This window comes from Anabrus simplex, chromosome 5 (assembly GCF_040414725.1).
Source record: "Anabrus simplex isolate iqAnaSimp1 chromosome 5, ASM4041472v1, whole genome shotgun sequence".
Lineage (NCBI taxonomy): Eukaryota > Metazoa > Arthropoda > Insecta > Orthoptera > Tettigoniidae > Anabrus > Anabrus simplex.
In genome coordinates, this window is record NC_090269.1 from 136,602,517 (window position 1) to 136,618,714 (window position 16,198).

The 16,198-nt window shown below is 39.3% G+C and overlaps 1 protein-coding gene across 3 annotated transcripts in view; it reads left to right on the top strand.

Moving 5' to 3' along the window:
* Positions 1-16,198, top strand: part of Cul1 (cullin 1) — a 294,055-nt gene that overhangs the window by 32,675 nt on the left and 245,182 nt on the right. The window lies entirely within an intron of this gene.

Here is a 16,198-nt window from a genome sequence, read left to right on the forward strand (position 1 = left end):
AGTGATAGTTCATACCTTCCAAGTTTCACAGGCATATAGAAGGACTGATTTAACATTTGTATCAAACATTTTTATTTTCGTTTTCCTTGAAATGTTGTTATTCTTCCATACTGTATACAGCTGCATGAAGGCTCCATTTGCTTTCCTTATTCTGGCTCTCACATCCTCTTCCGTCCCTCCTTCTCCTGTCACTACACTTCCCAAGTAGGTAAATGTTTTAACCTCTTCAATCTCTTCTCCTGCCACAAACAGTCTTTCATCAATTTTAGCATTTACTCTCGTTTCCTTGGTCTTAACAACATTTATATTGAGTCCTGCAGCCTCTGCTTCCTTCTGTAATCCTTCTAACTTGTTTCATATCACTTCTTGAAGACAAAAGACAAATATCATCTGCAAATTCTAAATCTTCCAGTCTTTCCCCCATTCCCCATTGTATTCCTCTTTTCCTTCCACCCAACATATTTCTCATAACATTATCGAGCACCACTAAGAAGATTGTTGGTGAAAGAACGCATCCCTGGCGAACTCCACTTGAGACATTCACATAATCTGAGAGTTTTCCCTCATGTACAACTTTACATCCATACCCTTTATACATTTCTTTCATGAGATTCAAGATCTTATCCGATACTTGATATTTCACCAAGGTCTTCCACGGTCCTATTTACTGAATCAAACGCTCTTTTGAAGTCTATGAATGTCAAGTACAATGTGGCCTGCCATTCATTACTTTGCTTTAGAATTATTCTTAACGTATTTATTAGATCAACGCAGCTGTGTTGTCTACGGAAACCAGCTTGTTCTTTTCAAAGACATTGCTCAATTGAGTCCTTTACTCTGTTTAGAATTATTCTAGAGAGAATTTTACTTGGTATGCTCAGTAGTGTTATTCCTCTCCAGTTCTTACACGCTGTGGTGTCACCTTTCTTGGGGAGTTTCACGATCAAGCCTTCTATCCAATCAGCTGGAATTCTCTCTTCTTTCCATATTTTCCCCAGTAATGGTAGCAGCAAATTAATGGTGGCCTCTTCATCCACTTTTAGTATTTCTGGATCTATATTATCTATATCTGCTGCATTACCATTCTTTAATTGTTTCAATGCTAACCTAACTTCATGCCTTGTTGGGGGATCTAGCTTTATTCTTGAGTCTTCACTATCTAAGCCTTTATTTACTTGAATTTCCTGCTCATTTCCGTCATCCTTGTTTAAAATTTCTGAAAAATACTCTTGCCATCTTCTCAATTGTTCTTCTTGTGATAATAGCATATTTCCTTGCTTATCCCTCACTGGTTTACTCTTCCTATAACCTCCTCTTCACAATTTCCTTGTAATAGTATAGAGTTGTTTCATATAACCCTTCTTCTCAGCTTCCTCTGCAATTTGTGCTTGCTGGTCAATCCATCTTCTTTTATCGCTTCTCACACTCCTTTTAACCATTTTGTCAATTTCCAAATATTTCCTTTGGGCTTCTGACTTCTGCTGTCTTGTTCTGCTTTGGTTTACTATAGCTTTTGCCTCTTTTCGTTTTTCAGTTAAGTCCCATGTTTCTTCAGACATCCAGTCTTTCTGTTGATAGCTCCTATAACCAATTACTTTTTCACACGTTTGTATGTAAGTGTTCTTAACATTTTCCCAAGTTCTTTCCACACTCAACTCTTCCTCTTTTTCGAGATTTGAAAGGACTTCAAACCGATTTTTCAACTCCAGACTAAAGTCCTTCCTCCTCTTTCCACCGTTTAACCTTTGTATGTTGAACCTCTTTTTTCTTCTTCGATGCAGCCTTTATTTTCAATTTAAACTCAGCCACTACAAGATGGTGATCACTACCAACATCAGCTCCTCTTCTATTCCTCACATCTGTCAATGATCTAAATTTCTTGCTAATAGCTACATGGTCGATCTGATTTTCTATTTTGTGATCTGGTGATACCCACGTAAACTTATGACACCTTTTGTGGGGAAAGATTGTCCCTCCAATCACGATTTCCTGGCTGGCACACAAATTTACAAATCTTTCTCCATTATCATTCATTTCATCTAATCCATGTTTCCCTATCACATGCTCTAGTCCCTCATTATTTGATCCAATTTTCGGATTCATATCACCCATAATAATAGCAATATCTCTTTATATTCTTTATAGTTTCATTCAACTGATGATAAAATTGATCCTTCATGTTGGCATCAGATACTTCTGTTGGTGCGTAACAAACTACTATTGTTACATTTTGAATTTTACCTTGAAATCTAGCTTTCATCATTCTGTCTGAGATGGGACTCCATTCAATTAAACTGTTCTTGGATCTCCTATTTAGCAATATACCCACTCCATTTCTCCGTTCAGCATCCTCCCCAGACTCTCCAGAATAAATAAATATATTCCCATTTTGCGTCATGATCTCTCCAAAATCGCACCTCCTCACTTCACTTAAACCAAGAATTTCCAAGCCATAATTTTGCATGTCTTTTTCAACCTGTTTTAGTTTACCTTCTTCTGTCAAAGTTCTAATATTACAACAACCAATTCTCATTTTCCGTTTTGGGCCAAAGTTCATCGAGGTATCCATTCGGTTTCGTTTCACTTCAGTTTCTTTAATAATTGGATTTAAGATGTGCGAGTTATTAGCCCACAGCACCCGAGCTTGGTGGTGGGGCTGCCACCTGAGCCTCCAAGCCTGCCGTTTTCTGTAGGGGTTGTCTCCCTTAGCCTTTGAAGATCCCTCTTCATCACAAGGCAGTGGTTTCCCCCATTTCAACCCCAAGGGAAAAGGATTGCCTCGTCTGCCAGATTTGCCGTTCCAAAGGTCTCCTCCTCCAGCGCATCTGCCATTGAGGACTTCACCAGAGCCCCGTTAGTCGTCACTTTTCAGGGTTCTTGAAGGGCCTTCACAGCTACCGTAGCGGTCCTAGGGCACACACAGTCCCCGTTGTACATCACCCCTATCGGCAATCCCCTACTTCATGCCGTTGCCCACCTCCCACGACGTGGACGAGGTGTTGGACTTACGGGAGGCATTGCACTCTACAACGAAAGATATTACGAAAAAGAATTTACATTTGCGAGCAATTTTTTTTTACAAACACACAGCCTTTCTTATACAGCACCCTGGTTCCAGTAAATTCCTAACCATTGTAATATACTGTATACATATGAACACATTCCAAGAGGTTAAATTAAGTTTGAAACTGAAAAAAATAAAAGTATTGTAGAAAATTTTTGAGATATTCAGTTCACTGCACAAACTTCTGCTCCAGTTCCACTTCTATTCCCGCTGCATAGATATCATGATTGTATACACACTGTGTTACTGTGGTTTCATTCTTGGGTCTCACCCTTACCCAAAGCTAGTTGTTTAACTTTATCCTATTCCTCATCCTTATGGTCTATGACAGCCATCTCATTCACGTAAGTTCCGTCTTTGCCGTTAATCACCAATTTATCAGCCTTAAGAGGCGACCGGAGTCAGTTCTAGATCCACCTTTTATTTCAAAATATCGCCACTAGTCTCGTTGCTGTCGACAGTTAACTCCATTGATAGTTGCATCACGGGTGCATAGATGTCAGTAAGAAAGGCCAAGGCCAAGCGAGCGATTCCCCTCTCACCCTCCAGCATCACATAGTCTGTCACCAGGAAGTTGTGATACAGTACTTGCACGGAGCTGATGGTGTTGACATTTGTACGGAATGCAAAACATTCCAGGAAATTGAGCATGGGTTAGGGCTGAGCCAAACAGTCAAAATAAGGTACTGTTTCCGACAAAAATAAATGAAATGGCGTATAGCTTTTAGTGCCGGGAGTGTCCGAAGACAAGTTTGGCTCGCCAGATGCATATCTTTTGATTTGACTCCCGTAGGCGACCTGCGCGTCGTGATGAGGATGAAATGATGGAGACGACATATACACCCAGCCCCCATGCCAGAGAAATTAACCAATTATGGTAAAAATTCCTGACCCTGCCGGGAATCGAACCCGGGACCCCTGTGACCAAAAGGCCAACACGCCGGACACTGTTTCCGATGTTGAAATGAAGTAGTGCATCAACCCCGTCCCCGCCTCACATCTTTCCCTGTACCGGCCAGTCGGTGATACATAATATAATTCTATCCAGTTAAAATACAAACTGATATAACAGAAGTTAATTCATTTACGCATTTTTTTGTCACACAATGATACTTTGGACATACGATAAAGACTGTAACGTGACCAAGAACGGAATTTTTCAACAACCCTGAGTAAAAAAAAACCTTACTAATTTATAACAGTTTTTCCCCCTTGGAAACAAACAGTTCTGAAATATATAAACAATATATAAAACATCCCATTGCATATTGTGTTAAAATTTGAATTTGATCAAATAACTTGTTTTCGGAGATGCAGAGGTGCCAGAATGTTGTCCCGCAAGAGTTCTTTCTTTCCAATACCACCGCACTGAGCCCGTTGTGAGAGTCTCTTTGTCTTTACAAAGACGGATTTGAAGTCGTATGTATTCATATAAGTTTTAAATAATAAATGTTACAGCATCTAAATATCCATTAGTTCTGTATTTCATGACTTGAGTGGAGTGTAATTAGAGTAACTACTAAGCTCAAAAAAATACCACTTCATTCTCACTCTCGGTGACGTCAGGTGCTTTAGCCTATAGAAACGCTGCTCACGGGAATGACCTATTTGACCTGTGAGTTATTCTAGTTAAGTTGAAAAACACCATTTTCAAGAAATACAAGGATTGTAAACGACGGTTTTGTATACCTACCCGTTATGAAACTCTGAAACGGTGCTGGTTAAGAACGCAACAGCTGAAGGGCACAGCAACTTCCCTCTGTAGGTGGGGGTAGTAGTAAAACACCCCCAGTATTCCCTGCCTGTGGTAAGAGGCGACTAAAGCGGGCTGCATGGGCTCTGAACTTAGGAGTCTGGGTTGGCGACTACGGAGCCCTTAGCTGAGTCCTAGCTTTATTTCCACTTACTTGTGCCGGGCTCCTCACTTTCATATACCCTTCTTCTTCAAGTGGCATCTCTTTTGTTTTTTTGTTTTTTTGTTTTTTTGCTAGTTGCTTTACGTCGCACCGACACAGGTCTTATGGCGATGATGGGACAGGAAAGGGCTAGGAGTGGGAAGGAAGCGGCCGTGGCCTTAACTGAGTCGATTATTTCAGAAAGTGCCAAAAAATGGAAAAATGAGTTAATTACAGAATATGTTACTAAAAGGGTATACGCACATTTTGGTGCTGAAACCAGTCAAGAAACGTAGTCCTATAATGGTCAGGCATCACGTTGAATTTCGTATTTAGTTCAGAAACCATTTAGTGACACCGCTTGGTTGGTTTCTGCAGTAAACTGCTGGTACCTTTCTGGTTGGCGCTACTGTTCTGAATCCAGAATAACCAGTTGTTCATCTGTTTTTGTTGTCGTTGTGTTTCTGGAATCGCATGTTCCTAGTTTTGTGAACAACTGATTCCAAAAGTGTTTCTTTTGTTTAGTGCAGTGTTCTTTATATTCTTAGTGATATGTCTGAAAATTCAGAAGCGGGTTCGAATCCCACTGTCGACAGCCCTGAAGATGGTTTTCCGTGGTTTCCCATTTCACACCAGGCAAATGCTGGGGCTGTAAATTAAGGCCACGGACGCTTCCTTCCAACTTCTAGGCCTTTCCTATCCCGCCGTTGCCATAAGACCTATCTGTCTCGGTGCGACGTAAAGCCACTAGCAAAAAAAAAAAAAAAAATCAGAAGACGAACCTGTATCTAAAAAGGTGTCATCTCATTTGCGATCAGTCCCATTTGCGATCAATCTTATCAGTGACATACAAACAGGTTGCTGTGGGGGAATTCCCTACTGAAGGACTGGTAAAGGAAGACATCCCTCAGTAACTGTCAAAACTACATACTAGAATTCTTGCGAATCATATGTTGAAACGCATTAAATTACTTACATTTACCGTTTGAGACTGATGCATTAATATCGGGATTGGCAGAGAATAAAAAAACTCAAATGAACCTTTTATTTAGAGTTACCAGATGGTTGTGGGTGTAAAGGCGGTTAAATTAGTTTTAAGAAGTAAGACAAATGATGGGCGTATTAAAACCGTTGGATTATACGTACACTTTCCAATTTCAAAACAAAAGGTTTGCTGTAATACTTTGCTTCTTCGATAGTGCTACCCTTTTTGAAGCAATTGTAGGTCATCTCAGACTTAGACTTAACAGTTTCTTATACAATAGGGGACACTATTAAATTACTGCTTAAATAATGCTCAAACTGTTCAAACATTCATAGTGACACTTAAGTAAACAGCTGCTCAAAATAGAATTAGCCTACTTTCATCTATCTGTATGTCTGTCTAGCCCCAGATCTCATTTCTTGATACTGGTTCGGGTTGAGGTGAGATTAATTTATACGGGATGTTTCTACGGCCGGATGCCCTTCCTGGCCTCAGTCGAGGACCTAATGAATATGAAATGTGTTATGGTGAATGAAATTGGTTAACGGGTGGGAGGACACACCTCTGGCCTATGAATAGGAACTGTACCGGCATTTGCCTGGAAGTGAAAATATTAAACCCCAGAACACCGTTCTGAGAACTATTGACGGTGGGGTTCAAACCTACGCGTTCCTCGAATGCTTGGCGCCATAGCCATAGCGCGTTAAAACGCACAGCCACTCAGACTACTTTCACCTATATAAATAAAATGATAAGTTAATTTGTGTCTGTACGTTAGGATTAGATGTACAAGATTCCAGAACATTATGTTAAGAAAATGTTTAGATTAAAATAAGTTGAAGAAATGATAATTCTATAATGATAGCACGAAAAGATGAGATTGCATTAGGGAAATAGTGGGTTCGAATCCCACTGTCAGAAGCTCTGAAAATGATCTTCCATGGTTTCCTATTTTCACAACAAGCAAAGGCTGGGGCTGTACCTTAAGGCCACAGCCGCTTCCTTCCCACACCCTTTCCTATCCCATTGTCGCCATAAGACCTATCTGTATCGGTGCGATGTAAAGGCAGCGATATAAAAACTCATGTCACCAAACATTCCTGACTTTTCCGTAAATGTATGTAAGCGTATCCATAATATAAAGTACAAGGCTTGCCTTTCTTCGTCTGTGACCTGCATGTCGTAAGTAAATACGCAGATAACAACATAACAATAAAAGCTACATCAACGATGGATGTCTACAGCTGGAATAATTCCAGTATGTTAAAAACTATAGACTAATATTCTTTCTTAATCTGCTTACCCTCCAGGGTTGGCTTTTCCCTCGGACTCAGCGAGGGATCCCACCTCTACCGCCTCAAGGGCAGTGTCCTGGAGCGTAAGACATTGGGTCGGGGGATACAACTGGGGAGGATGACCAGTATCTTGCACAGGTGGCCTCACCTGCTACGGTGCACAGGGGCCTTGGTGGGGGATGGGATGATTGGAAGGGATAGACAAGGAAGAGGGAAGGAAGCGGCCGTGGCCTTAAATTAGGTACCATCCCGGCATGTGCCTGGAGAAGTGGGAAACCACCGAAAACCACTTCCAGGATGGCTGAGGTGGGAATCGAACCCACCTGTACTCAGTTGACCTCCCGAGGCTGAGTGGACCCCGATCCAGGCCCTGGTACCACTTTTCAAATTTCGTGGCAGAGCCGGGAATCGAACCCGGGCCTCCGGGGGTTGGCAGCTAATCACAACAGACTAATATTACCTCGAGAAACCTTCAAGGGAGAGGTTGTGTGGACTAAGCCCTAATTAGAAGTCTCCCTGCTGCATGGACGTTGGAAAACCCTGATGGGCTGCTGATAATTTTACAGTGGTCGCAAATGGGACACGAACTGGTCTTTCTTCACATTCTTGTTTTCCACTCTAATGGAAGTGATCGCAAATGGGACAACTTTTTCTGTGATCGCAAATGGGACACAGCTTCTAGAAAGGAAACGAGGAATGGTAGACAAACAAACTCTCACGTGTAATATTATTCGGAATGCTAGGGTAAAAGGAGAAGATTATATTTCTTGCTCAGACAAGGAAGTACCTGGTCTGAGCCCTACATTATTCTTTGTTATTGTTTGCTTTAGGTGCCCATCAATATCAAGAAGTACTACCTCTGCGGTTCTGGAAATTGTCAATCAAACTTTAACAGCCTTTGAAAATAGGAAAATGGTTTCTCTGGTTTTATGTGATTTGAGTAAAGCATTTGACTGTATAGATCATGACATTTTGTTGGGAAAACTTCAGTATTATGGCATAAATAGTCCCACTTTGGATGTAATTAAGATGTATTGAAGTAACAAATGCCAGTTTGTTGCAATTAGAAATAGACATTCCACATTGAAAGATGTTATTACAGGCTTTCCACAAGGATCTGTACCTGGCCCATTTCTCTTTAATGTTGCTGTTAATGACCTACAACAAAATGTTACGTCACAATCAGTTGTATCACATGCAGATGACACAACACTAATCAACATGCATCAGGACGTATTAAATCTGCAAGAGATGTCACATGAAGCTCTTAGCACTGCAGTGAAATGGTTTTCATCTAATAAACTACTCTGCAACGAGAATAAAACCCAACATATTATGTTAGGATTTTTGTCCAATAATATAGAAATTCAGTCAGTCAAGCTACTAGGTATTCACATTGATACCAAGTTAAGCTGGGAAGTACATGTCAATCATGTCTGTAAAAAGGTATCACGGGTCTCATATCTTATGTGGAAATTGAGGGAATTAGTAACAGCAGACTATTTGAGAATGGCATATTTTGGACTTTTCCAGTCCCATATTTCATATGGGCTGCTATTGTGGGGACATTCATGTTATGTCCATAATGTATTGCTAATTCAGAAGAAGCTTGTTCGTGTAATGTGTCAAGCTGGTTCTTCTGAACACTGTCGTCCCCTTTTTATCAGGCTTAAAATATTAACAGTTATAAATCTGTATATTTTTATCTCATTATTGTATGTTAAAAATCATCTGAATGAATTTACCATCAGGGAAAACATCCCTCAACACAATACTCGTAATAAGGGTAATATTGATGTCCCAAGACATAGACTTGTGAAAACAAGTAACTCACATAAAGTAAATAGTATAATATTTTTTAATAAAATACCATTCTCTGTACAGGATGTGTCCATCAATAATTTTAAAAGAAAACTGTATAACTGGATGTTGGAAAATCCATTTTATGACGTAAAGGAATTCTTAGAAATGAAATATTCTTATTCTTACATGAACTAAATGCCTTAAAACCTTACCTGATGGAATATGAACACTTTTATGATAGCATTTTACAATGGCCTACTACAGAGACAAAATGTGCTGTGGAGTTTGTTTATGGGGATTGATTACCTCCTGTCATGATGAGCAGACATTGCTGATTTCATCCTTTTGTATCAACAATACAGTCTAAACCTATTAAAATATGCTTTTTTAAACAAATATGGGGTTTATGACAAAATCCCTTCAAAATTCAACAATTATCCCATAAAAATATGTTTGCAACACTCGTTTATTTCAGAAACCAGTTAAGTGAAAACTTTTTCTGTTTTTTTTTTTACAGCAAAGTTAATAAGCACAAAATATTTTTCCTTAGATAGAAATTATTAAGAGATTTAATACTTTCAAGCTAAAATATTAAAACCCCTACCATAACATTTTGTCTGATGCTAGACGGTTTTTTCACTTTCCCAAAAATGACAGACTTGGCACTTGACTGGTTTCTGATATAATCGATTCAATTAAGGTACAGCATCAGCATTTGCCTGGTGTGAAAATGGGAAACCACGGAAAACCATTTTCAGGGCTGCCGACAATGGGGTGGTGGTGATTATTGTTTTAAGGGGAAGTACAACTAGGCAACCATCCTCCATTAACACTAATCAGAGAGAAAAAATGAAAGGATCAGACACTTCGAAAAATGAAGATATTGGTCAAAGGAAGACAAGGGCCATGAAGGGCGTGAAAATGAAAGACTCCCTAGCCCTCGCAAACCTACTAGCGTCGGGGTCAGAAGAGAACAAGAGTAGACCAAGGGACGTCGGATAGGATAGATGAACGTGAGGAGCCCGGCACAAGTAAGTGGAAGCAATGCCAGGACTCAGCTAAGGGCCCTGTGGTCGCCAGCCCACGCTCCAAAGTACAGAGCCCCTGGGCCCCCTATTAGTCGCCTCTTATGACAGGCAGGGGATACCGTGGGTGTTATTGTACCATCTCCACCCACAGGGGGGCGACAGTGGGGTTCGAACCTAGTATCTCCCGAATACTTTATACTGAATGTAGGATGCTAAAAGGTTTGTTTCTTCCACCTATTCAATACATATAAATTTTATAAATTAGGAATTTATTATTGATTCCACTTGAGACATGTTTCGCCCTTCATTGAGGGCATCATCAGTCAAAATATCACCTCAAGGTAAAAAATCAGGTAACTGGTTAGTAGTTGACATGTACAAATTAATACATATTATTAACACACATACAAAAATTAAGTATGGGAAATAGTTGTACAAAAGTGATGGTTGAACATACAGGTTTATAGAAGAAAAGTCAGCACCAATGCCTAAAATTAACATAGTAGAGTTCGGCAGTGGTGCTCTGGAGAAACAGTTGACGCAATCAAGGAAAAAAGTTTAAAAATATTTACATTATAACAATTAAGGGAGAAAAGGTGTAGTGTTCAGCGTCAATGTTTGTAACCAAAAATTAATGTCAAAGGTTGGTAACTATACAGTATTTACATTGTTCAGTTGAACAGTTGAGATAAAGTTTTAAAAATATTTACATTATAACATTCAGCATAAATGTTTGTAATAAAAACTAATGTCAATGGTTGGTAACTATATAGTAATAACATTATCTAATTGAATAGTTGAGAATTTACAATTATATACATAATTACAACAAGAGCAGCTGGTGCGCAAGGATAAAAAATTTTAGTACCAAGTGCGTCCTGATGTTTTAGAGGTTGGACGAAGGAATTAGCATTGACATTTCAGAAATATGTAGAGCAGTTTATTTTAGTTAAAATCACCGGGGGTAGGGAAATATTTCATAGCCAAATGAGGTTTTATAGGCATCAAGCTGAAAGTTTTCCAGTTGCAGCGCCGAGATCGGTACGGAGACTGGTCAGTGTGGATGGAGATTCATGGGTATTCCGTGCGTTTGAACGGCAACAATGGTGACAGTCACTGCAACTGGAAAACTTTCAGCTTGATGCCTATAAAACCTCATTTGGCTATGAAATATTTCCCTACCCCCGGTGATTTTAACTAAAATAAACTGTTCTACATATTTCTGAAATGTCAATGCTAATTCCTTCTTCCAACCTCTAAAACATCAGGACGCACTTGGTACTAAAATTTTTTATCCTTGCGCACCAGCTGCTCTTGTTGTAATTATGTATATAATTGTAAATTCTCAACTATTCAATTAGATAATGTTATTACTATATAGTTACCAACCATTGACATTAGTTTTTATTACAAACATTTACGCTGAATGTTATAATGTAAATATTTTTTAAAACTTTATCTCAACTGTTCAATTGAACAAAGTAAATACTGTATAGTTACCAAAACTTTTTTCCTTGATTGCGTCAACTGTTTCTCCAGAGCACCACTGCCGAACTCTACTATGTTAATTTTAGGCATTTGTGCTGACTTTTCTTCTATAAACCTATATGTTCAACCATCACTTTTGTACAACTATTTCCCATACTTAATTTTTGTATGTGTGTTAATAATATGTATTAATTTGTACATGTCAACTACTAACCAGTTACCTGATTTTTTACCTTGAGGTGATATTTTGACTGATGATGCCCTCAATGAAGGGCGAAACATGTCTCAAGTGGAATCAATAATAAATTCCTAATTTATAAAATTTATATGTATTGAATAGGTGGAAAAAACAAACCTTTTAGCATCCTACATTCAGTATCTTCAATACGGATAACAATGATTTTTATCACTTACTTTATACTGGCCGCACTTAAGTGACTGCAGCTATTGAGCTCGGTTCATCTCCTTTCAGAAGATTGGCTACCGTCATAGAGATTCTTGCTTTGGGTGTAGGTCAGAAGAGGAACAGTTGAACCAAGTTTTCAAATTATCAATCGAAGGAATGCGCCTTCTTCCTGGTCTTTTTTGCCTTGTATCTTCCCTTGAATAAGCAGCTGCAGTAGACGATATTCTCTTCTCTCATCTATCCTATCCGACCACATTTGATCAACTCTTGTTCTTTTCTGACCCTGACGGTATTATGTAAGGAGGCCTATGGAGTCTTTCATTTCCACGCCCTTCGTGGCCCTTGTCTTTCCTTGGCCGATACCTTCATTTTTCGAAGTGTCGGATCCCTTCCATTTTTTCTCTCTGGTTAGAGTTATATAGCGGATGGTTGCCTAGTTGTACTTCCTCTTAAAACAATAATCGCGATGTAAAGCCCCTAGCAAAAAACCAAACAATAATCACCACCACCAGCGCACTGCAACTGAACAACGGATATATTCTTGTAATTGTTTCATTCAACAACGGTTGTGTTCCCGAAATGGTTGCATTCTATCTGTCCCAGCTGTAATGGGTATTACAAACAGTGACACATGCACGGAGCCTCAAGGAGGGTTGTAATGCAGAAACAGGGGAGGTCAGCCTGCTAGCCTCGTATCGAGAGCAAGGGAAGCAGTACAGCGGTGAGTTTCCGTGCACACTAGTAACAAATGTAGATTTAAACCCATATCCAGAGGCGATTCTAGTCCTGGCGGGGGGGGGGCTCAGTTTTAGTGAAATAATAATTTTAAAATTCCTTGATTAATAAAGAAATTGATACGTATTAGAAATAAACATGTTAAAGGTTGTGCTAATGTTGCCCATTGTATTTTCATAAACATGGTTACTTTTCTTTTAAATTCCGTTACCAAGACTTTCAATTCCAAACAGCCCCCCCGCCCCCCATTTTAACTACCTTTTTTGCTAGTTGCTTTACGTCGTACCAACACAGATAGGTCTTACGGCGACGATGGGACAGGGAAGGGCTAGGAGTGGGAAGGAAGCGGCCGTGGCCTTAATTAAGGTACAGGCCCAGCATTTGCCTGCTATGAAAATAGGAAACCACGTAAAACCATCTTCAGGGCTGCCGACAGTGGGATTCGAACCCACTATCTCCCGGATGCAAGATCACAGCCGCGCGTCTCTATCTACCAACTCGCCCAATGTTAACATTTTAAAAAAAAAGTTTAATGTCTTATTACAAATCAAGTATTTTGCCATTCCATTGCACTCGGTAAAAAGATACGACATAATAAAACTCGACAAAATATAATGTGCTATTGAAAGGTCATACCACAAGTAGCGAGTAACAAAGTATTGTTAGCGTGTCCACTGCTGCTTGTTATGAAGCAAGGGTGAGGAAGCGACTGATAAGCAGCTAAAGATCTCGCTCACCACATCCCTGCATGGGTAAGAGCTAATCTGTCATTATCCCTCTTCAAGGACAAGGCTTTGTGACGCTGCGGCATCTGACGGAAACTGGCTGAACTACCAGCACTAGAATTCGGCCGACACTCGTAAGTCAATAAGCAGAGCTTTATTAAAATCTTGATTAAATATATAAAGAATCCCTAATTTTGAAGAATGTTAAAGTAGCCCCTTAGAGAAAAAAATAAACTTCCCTATGGTATAGTTTGCTTCTAATTTGAACACCATCTTGACTTAAAACAAGTTTAGGAAAACCGCGGTTCAGAGCTCAATTTCATATGGAGATTTGTTATTTTAACCACCATTTTATAACTATATTTGCATTTCTTTTTTTAATGCTTTAACACTAATGAAGAGTGTATCACAGACTATCGTGCACTATAAAAACAAAATAATTTTACCTTGTTCCGTTTCCTTATAAAAACTCATACAAACTTTTGACCCATGTTACAACAACTACTGAGCTGGTGGCCGGCCGTTCCAGCTCCGGCCGCCTCTTAATAATGTGCTTGACATGAAAATGAACATCACATACAGAACTTCGCTGTGCGATTTCTGTCCTTCCGGGAATAGCATTTGGCCACTTCGATGTGAAAAATCAGGGGTCGTCGTGCATTCGCGGCTTAACAATAACCACTGTCAGCTACTACAGTAACCGTGCTGCTTCCCTTCAGTCTTCGCATGTGTGCAAAAACTCGTTCACCTTCAACGTCCGTGTCTTTATTATATATCGCTAGCCATGGCAGCAGGTTGTACAGTACCTCTGTGTAACATCACTGGTTCTCGGAAAATAGCGGAGAGAATGGCATTCTACTAGCCTCTACAAAAACATTTCTCAAATCCACAGAATGGCATTAAAACATTACTCTCTTGACTATAACGTACTTCCGAGCCCCAACTGTGCAGGAAATATAATTCAAATTATAATAGCAAGGATACGACTCTTGGAATATTTAGAAAGGCCACGTCTTCTCATTGGCAGAGTTATAAACCGTATACCTGATGCGCAGTAAAAGGAACAGTTTTTATAGCCGGTAGGGATATTTTCGTGATGGATTGTCTTAGTGTAGAGACATATTGAAACTGGTAATTTTCAACGAGTTCTAATCGGTATTATGATGCCAATTTTAAGTGTGTAAATGAAGAATACCATGTTGTTGTTTGAGTCATCAGTCCATAGACTGGTTTGATGCAGCTCTCCATGCCACCCCACCCTACACGTAACGCTGCAACAACAATACACCACAAATACTGGCACAGTCAACCTCCAAACTCTCAGAAAACGTATTCCTTAATACCAATTTTATATTCTTGTCGAGCTGAATACCAGACCTGGGAAGATTACAAGATTATTTTGTGCATCTACAGAATGGTGGTGTTAATGAAGCTATGTAATATAGAGAGAGGCTTTCAAAAGGTGGTTAAATGAAGAAGTTATATCATGTTCAAGATCATGCTTTCACGTCTCTGCACAGTATTTAAAATACAATTTACCGTTGGTCTTTATAGCTATTGTTGAGAGTGAAGGAGAATTTCCTGTTGTGTATGTTTATCAGGAACTCAAGGGAGACTTCATTAGTTAGTCGGAACATAGAAGAAATGATGAACTCTTCTCAGAAGAACTCTTAAGGTTTCACCTTACTTTCTCCTGCCTGCTGGCTCTTCAGAAGTGTGTGCACGTGCGTTTTGTATTCAGGAATCATTCAAGGCGAATATTTTCGCACTGCAAGATGTGTGGTTAAGGTTATTTTTAATATGTATAACTTTTGCTTTATCAACGTTTCATTTGTTTCTATATTCGTCCCTGTTTTTATCTCCTCGTAAGATGTGTATTGTTTAATGTAACACCTTGTGTAAAAAAAATTGGGTTAAATGAAGTTATATCATGTTCAAGATCATGCTTTCACGTCTCTGCACAATATTTAAAATGCAGTTTACCGTTGGTCTTTATAGCTATTGTTGAGAGTGAAGGAGAATTTCCTGTTGTGTATGTTTATCAGGAACTCAAGGGAGACTTCATTAGTTAGTCGGAACATAGAAAAAATGATGAACTCTTCTCAGAAGAACTCTTAAGGTTTCACTTTACTTTTTCCTGCCTGCTGGCTCTTCAGAAATGTGTGCGCGTGCGTTTTGTATTCAAGAATCATTCAAGGCGAATATTTTCGCACTGCAAGATGTGTGGTTAAGGTTATTTTTAATATTTATAACTTTTGCTTTCTCAACGATTCATTTGTTTCTACATTCGTCCCTGTTTTTATCTCCTCGTAAGATGTGAATTGTTTAATGTAACGCCTTGTGTAATATAAATGTCTACATGCTAGCCTATTTCCCACATTTTGGCTGAAGATGACGCCAAACAGCGTCGAAACTAGTTCCAAGTGTAAATATATGTTGTAAATAAACTATAACATTTTTGTATTGAAAAGGTGGATCCCTTTTAAGTTTCCTATCTTCCACCCTATCATGTGCTAAGCTTTTCATTTCTACGTAACTATTGCATCTTACATCTGCTCTAATCTGCTTGTCTTATTCATACCTTGGTCTACCCCTACCATTCTTATCCCCTACACTTCCTTCAAAAACCAACTGAACAAGTCTTGTGTGTCTTAAGATGTGTCCTATCATTCTATTTCCTCTTGTCAAATTTAGCCAAATCGATCTCCTCTCACCAATTCGATTCAGTATCTCTTCATTAGTGATTCGATCTATCCATCTCACTTTCAGCATTC